The sequence below is a fragment of the Rhagoletis zephyria genome, unplaced genomic scaffold (assembly GCF_001687245.7).
Source record: "Rhagoletis zephyria isolate East Lansing unplaced genomic scaffold, Rhagoletis_zephyria_1.1 Rzeph_scaffold_05482, whole genome shotgun sequence".
NCBI lineage: Eukaryota > Metazoa > Arthropoda > Insecta > Diptera > Tephritidae > Rhagoletis > Rhagoletis zephyria.
In genome coordinates, this window is record NW_016162565.1 from 26,149 (window position 1) to 33,665 (window position 7,517).

A 7,517-nucleotide genomic window follows, 5' to 3' on the forward strand; every position below is an offset into this window, starting at 1 on the left:
CGCTATGTGATCGGTATGTAAACCGGTAACACAATTTATTGGGTTTAGTTTCGTACATAAAGGAGATATATGGCAAAAACTGGTATCTTAACAATCAGTGCTATAGGAGATAAAGCTTATACAGCATAGATTTTGACGATTTTCTCAGTAGACTTTGTATTATTATTTATAAAATATCTTACGAAATTTATCGGTTTTAGCTGTTCAAATAAAGGAGTTTTACAGTAAAATCCCATATCTGAACAATCAGATGTATGGAAGATATATGTTGTAGTCATCCGATCCTTGTTATTTGCACGGTAAGTATTCTGTTAATAATGAGTGAAAATGGTGCGAAATTTCATGTTCCTAGCTGCATAAATGGAGGAGTTATGATAAAAGACCTCATATCTGAACAATCAGTTGTATGGGGGCTGGAGGTTATAGTGACCCGATCTTTGTTATTTTCGCTGTAAGTCTTCTGTTGATAATGAGTGAAAACAGCGCGAAATTTCATGGTCCTAGCTACATAAATGGATGAATTATAACGAAAAATCTCATATCTGAACAATCAGTTGTATGGGAGCTATAGGTTATAGTTACCCGATCTTTTTAATTTTCACTGTAAGTTTTCTGTTGATAATTAGTGAAAACAGTGCGGAATTTCATGTTCCTAGCTATATAAATGGAGGAGTTATAACGCAAAATTTTATATCTGAACAATCAGATGTATGGGAGCTATAGGTTATAGTGACCCGATCTTTGTAATTTTCACTGTAAGTATTCTGTTGATAATGGGTGCAAGTATTGCAAAATTTCATGTTCGTAGCTGCATAAATGGAGAAGTTATAATGAAAAATCTCATATCTGAACAATCAGTTGTATGGGAGCTATATGTTATAGTGGTCCGATTCTTCCGGTTCCGACAAATGATTAATACATTATAAAAATACACCCACCTACCAAATTTGATCCGGATATCTTGAAAACTGAGAGACTAGATTGCATACAAACAGACAGACAGACAGGACAGATCGGACAGACGGACATGGCTAAATCGAACGCAGCTCGGACGTTCTGATCATATAAGTATACATTTTAATGGGTCTATCTCTTTTTGTTCTGGTACTTACAAACATCGGAGCCAAAGTTATAATACCATTTCATGCTCATGAAAGGTATAAAAAGGCATATTCCCTACAAGAATTGTGTGATGGAAACTAACACATTCTCATTTATCTTACTAACACATTTGCAAATTTTGCGTTGGTTAAAAAGAGACCAATATATAAGGCCATAAGTTGGAGGAAGACGGAAGATCATATGTACACAAATGTTTACATCAGATTTTTCACACTGCCCTTTAGAATGTGATAGAAACTTGTAGGTAGCCAGTGACAGAAATCTCTATCAGCCTTGCCAGTCAAATGATTTGTCAAATGATGGTCACTGTTCTTGCAGGGTTATGTATTCTATTCAGGGTTCGGATTTGCCTCATTTTAGCCCCTCGCTCGCTTGTTAGTTTGCACTGAGCTAGCGCAACACACGAGCAACACGCGAGGCTGTTTGCAAATGAGCACTCGTTAAGTACGAGCGCACGCGCTGAGCAGCCAGCGAGCGAGTAAGCAAACGAGGGCAGCGCAAGAGTAGAGCGGCAAGCAAACGAGGGCCTCATTAGCTCTGCCCTCGCGAGGCGAGTAAACGAGCGAGGCAAATGAGGCAAGCAGATTAGACAGGCAAACGCGTTGTTTGGTCGGCAAAAATGTATGGGATAAAAATTGCAGCAACTAAGGGTCTGATTATGCATACTTCGCATAACTTCGCACAACCATTTGTACCAGTGCACTAAAAGTGTAACTTAAGAAAATGTGAAGCAAAATCTAAACTCAACAGATCGCTAAGTTCTTAAAAGTTCTGCTAATTTCTGGGTAATGGAATACATACAAAATACATACAAAGTACATACGAAATTACAGTTTGAAGTTTATGCGAAGTTGTGCGAAGTTATGCGAAGTATGCATAATCAGACCATAAGAATTTCGAGTAAAGGATTGTATGCACGCATGCAGATATGTATATACATACATATGTATATACACATATGTTTGTATATATTCTCATGCACAGAAGAATAGATTCGTGCTATTTGGATCAGTTTTATCTACTAGGTAGGCACATATGTGCATACATATCTATGTAGGTATAATGTTTTTAATGTTCAATAATTTCTTATAAAATTTCAACTTATACACTTAGGTTTCTTTTTATGCGGTTCTTTTTTATGCGGATTTGAATTTATGCGGTTTTTCAAACACTTTTCGCTGTAGCGATTTTGCTTTTTTGAGAGCTTTTATTACTTTTTTTCAATATGCAAGGGGCAATGCTTCTGATAAATAATTTGTTGTTGTATTCTTACATACAAGTAATTACTAAGTAATTTGACTAAGTAACTATGTTCTTCTTCTTCTTAATTGGCGCTGTAACCGCCTAAGCGATTTTGGCCGAGTCCAAAACAGCACGCCAGTCATTTCTCTTCTGTGCTAACTGACGCCAACTGAAAATGCCAAGTGAAGCCAAGTCCTTCTCCACCTGGTCTTTCCAACGCAGAGGAGGCCTTCCTCTTCCTCTGTTACCAGCATCGCGGCCCGCGTTGAATATTTTCAGAGCAGGAGCGTTTCTGTCCATCCGAACGACACGAGCAAACAAGCAGCGCTCGCTCGTTTGGCGAGCGAGCCAAACTTCTCGTGCCTCGCCTCATTGCTGCTACGAGTACGAGCTGCGAGCTCCTCGTTGTCTGCGAGGTATTGAGTAGGAGTTTGCTCACTCGCTCGCTCGAACTCCGAGTTTTTTCCCACCCTGATTCTATTAAACATTTTACACCGCATTTAGAGCAGCCACCACGAAAAATTAACACTTTACTTAGCTATCCTCCAATTCGTAATTTTTATACCTTTCATGAGCATGAAATGGTATTATAACTTTGCTCCGATGTTTGTAAGTACCAGAATAAGAAGAGATAGACCCATTAAAATGTATACTTAAATGATCAGAACGCCGAGCTGCGTCGATTTAGCCATGTCCGTCTGTCCGTCTGTCTGTCTGTCTGTCTGTCTGTCTGTCTGTCTGTCTGTCCGTCTGTTTGTATGCAATCTAGTATTTCAGTTTTCGAGATATCCGGATAAAATTTGGTACGTGGGTGTATTTTTATAATGTATTAATCATTTGTCGGAACCGGAAGAATCGGACCACTATAACATATAGCTCCCATACAACTGATTGTTCAGATATGAGATTTTTCGTTATAACTTCTCCATTTACGCGACTAGGAACATGAAATTTTGCAATACTTTCACCCATTATCAACAGAAAACTTAGAGTTAAAATTACAAAGATCGGGTCACTACAAATATTGTTCAGACATAAGATTTTTCGTTATAACTCCTCCATTTAAGCAGCTAGGCACATGCAATTTTTCACTGTTATCACTCATTATCAAAAGAATATTTTCAGTGAAAATGGCGAAGAGCGGGTCGCTATAACCTATAGCTCCCATACAACTGATTGTTCAGATATGAGATTTTTCGTTATAACTTCTCCATTTACGCAGCTAGGAACATCAAATTTTGCCATACTTTCACCCATTATCAACAGAATACTTACAGTGAAAATAACAAAGATCGGGTCACTATAACATATATCTCCCATACAACTGATTGTTCAGATATGAGATTTTTCGTTATAACTTCTCCATTTACGCAGCTAGGAACATCAAATTTTGCCATACTTTCACCCATTATCAACAGAATACTTACAGTGAAAATAACAAAGATCGGGTCACTATAACATATATCTCCCATACAACTGATTGTTCAGATATGAGATTTTTCGTTATAACTTCTCCATTTACGCAGCTAGGAACATCAAATTTTGCCATACTTTCACCCATTATCAACAGAATACTTACAGTGAAAATAACAAAGATCGGGTCACTATAACATATATCTCCCATACAACTGATTGTTCAGATATGAGATTTTTCGTTATAACTTCTCCATTTACGCAGCTAGGAACATCAAATTTTGCCATACTTTCACCCATTATCAACAGAATACTTACAGTGAAAATAACAAAGATCGGGTCACTATAACATATATCTCCCATACAACTGATTGTTCAGTTATAGGAATTTTCGTTATAGCTCCTCTATTTATGCACCTAGGAATATGAAATTTTGCAATACTTCCACCCATTAACAACAGAATATACAGCGGAAATATCAAAGATCGGGTCACTTTTACATATAGCTCCCATACAAGTGGTTGTTGGAGATTTTTTGTTATAACTACATCCATGCAGCTAGAAACATGAAATTTCGCACTATTTTCACTCATTATCAACAGAAAGTTTACAGTGAAATTAACAAAGATCGGGAAACTATAACCTATTTATTGCCCCCATACAACTGATTGTTCAGATATGGGGTTTTACTGTAAAACTCCTTTATTTGGGCAGCTAAAACCGATAAATTTCGTAAGCTATTTTATAAGTAATAATACAAAGTCTACTGAGAAAATCGTCAAAATGTATGCTGTGTGAGCTTTATCTCTTATACCACTGATTGTTCAGATACCAGTCTTTGCGATATATCTCCTTGATGTAGGTAGCTAAACCCATTAAATTGTGTTACCGGTTCACGTACCGATCACACAGCAGTGAAAATCATTTAGATTGGTGCTATATAAGATATATCTTCCATACCTCTGATTGTTTAGATATTATTTTTTATATATGCATCTGCTCTATCTATGCCTGCTGTGAATATATACATTTTTTCAAGTAAAGTAAAATTTTCAGATGCTCATGAAAGGTATGAAGCCTTCGGCATAGCCGAAGACAGCGCTGCTCTTACTTGTTTTCTATTAATTTTAACGCTTATTTTCACTAATTCAAATTCAATGGCATTTACGGTCAAATGAGTGAAAACAAATTGTCAAATGGGACTAAAAAATGTTCTTTTGATTGACTTAGATCAGAATAGGCCTTCAGGCATTTACATGCGCTGCTAAACCGGCTATTAGTAAGTTTTGGCTCATCATATCATCGATAAAGGTAGGGATAAACGCAGGAAAGTGGTGTCAAAATATGCAGACAAATTTTGTTGTGAAAACATGGCATAATGCCAGCCTTTATTCGCCCATACAGTCCAGTGTCTAGGATGTCTTCAAATTTCTCTTTAGATAAGAACTATAGCTATTTGACCCATATTCGCTTTTTGATTTCTGGAAATATATTTAAAATACTTTCGAAGTTACTAACGGCAATTTGATTATTTTCTCTAGACTTGCTGCACCTATTAAAAGGAATCGGATAAATTGGCAGACTTTTCCTGTTGTTTTATAAAGAAGCATACTTCACAAAGTGTGTTTTTTGTCTTTTGCGCCAATATTTTTCAGTAGTAAAAACTAGAAAAAACAACGCTTCTCCGATTCCCATTAGACTATAGTCTATAGATATAGGCTCAGTTAAAAAAAGCCAAATCATATTTAAAGTACATCCATCTTTTGTGTTCATGTTTTAAATAAAATTAATAAAAAAACTACAAATGGATTATGTAACTTTGTTTAAGTACAATCGGTCTCATTTAGGTACATACATTTATTTTATAATATTAGGTACAATCTGAAATTTCCATTTTTCATGTTTGGTTCTTATACGTATACAGAAGCAAAGCAGCGATTTTCAGGATTCAGTCAGATTTCACCAAGGTAACATTACACTCGGCCGTTGATTGTTTTTCTTCGTAATTTTAGCACACGCTTGCCACATTTTGTGTAGGAAATTGACAAAAAATGCCCTAAGCAAAAAGTGGTGTATTATTCTTCGATTGGTGCTTGCGTGAGTTTGCTACGATTCAAACACAAAATAGTGCGACTCTATATAAGAACTATAGTTTATAGCTCAAAGAACCTTCAACAACCCACAATGTCCATTATGCTGTTATTCCTAGGTATTTTTAATATAAGCAACCTGTATTTGTCATGCTGTGTGAATTTAAAAAAATATAAAGTGGGCTTCTTGATGACCAACGTTCAGTAATTTTATAATAAGTTTCATGATTTTTTAAAAAAAAGGCCACAAGTTGCATACTTTTAAAAAAAAATTGTTTTCTGTCTAAAGAAATCGATAGAGAAATAACGGGTGATTTTTTTGAGGTTAGGATTTTCATGCATTAGTATTTGACAGATCACGTGGGATTTCAGACATGGTGTCAAAGAGAAAGATGCTCAGTATGCTTTGACATTTCATCATGAATAGACTTACTAACGAGCAACGCTTGCAAATCATTGAATTTTATTACCAAAATCAGTGTTCGGTTCGAAATGTGTTTCGCAAACCCAATTGCTGCGAACGGCGACGAATCGACATTTCACGGTCTTCAGCAACACTCTCAGAAACAGACGCAATATTCTCTTCTGTACGCACTGTACGCATTCGTGTGGTTGGTTTAATGTCCAATAAAGTAAACTGAGTGCGAAACTTGGTCACAATCGCATTAATTGTTTGCTCACTTGGTCGATTATGTAGACCATAAATCGGACGTAAAGCGAACCGAACACTGATTTTGGTAATAAAATTCAATGATTTGCAAGCGTTGCTCGTTAGTAAGTCTATTCATGATGAAATGTCAAAGCATACTGAGCATCTTTCTCTTTGACACCATGTCTGAAATCCCACGTGATCTGTCAAATACTAATGCATGAAAATCCTAACCTCAAAAAAATCACCCGTTATAAATGCTGGTTTATGCCCAGAAATACTCTATTTTTACCTTCCTTTTATTAGCTCGGGATGTAACTATGTAATATTGATGCGCTTACAAGATACAGCGATTTCTATTCTCAAGTTACACACCTGATGACAGTAAGAATGGCAATTATAATAGGGAGGTTTTAGTTTTTAAACTATAATTTTATTAGGACTAAATACCTATTTATATGAAAATAATAAAATCTAAACACTGTGACCATCTTGTCGGCTGGCATTTAAAAGATTTGATTCTAACAAAACGGTGCACAGTTATTAAACCAATGCTGGGCACACCAACACAGTCTCATTTTGTCATGGTAATAGTGTGTCGCGCTCAGTTATGGTTGCCACGTTTTCGTGCATGTGCCTTTTGCCCTATTTTGCTTATACATAGGTATAGGAGGATGGTTCCGTGCGCAGAAGTGGAAAATTTTTGACTACCATTCACCTGGTAGTGGCCAGAAGCGATTCTTGTGCGTACGGTTCAAATCGAAACTCACAACGTCCGGATATTTATATCCACGTATCCTCTGGGTAGCAACCAAACACCCGTTTGGGAGCGAGCTAAAGTGAGAAGGCGTAAAACTTCGCGTGCGCTGGGTTTGGGTCCCGCCACGTTAAAACCACGCCCAATGAAAAAATCTATAAAGCCTCGGATGAGACCCCCTTTTTCTGATGACGACCACGGCAAACGTATAAAGGACTATGATTTAAGGGTATGCACCTGGAAT

The 7,517-nt window shown here is 36.8% G+C and overlaps 1 long non-coding RNA gene across 1 annotated transcript in view; it reads right to left on the reverse strand.

The window, feature by feature from the left end:
• LOC108372139 (uncharacterized) overlaps positions 1–7,135 on the reverse strand; it is a 28,053-nt gene extending 20,918 nt beyond the window's left edge. Inside the window, exon 1 of the long non-coding RNA XR_001848816.1 lies at positions 7,066–7,135. This is a non-coding gene — a long non-coding RNA (uncharacterized LOC108372139). The remainder of the gene's footprint in view (positions 1–7,065) is intronic.
• Between the last annotated feature and the right edge of the window lie 382 nt (positions 7,136–7,517).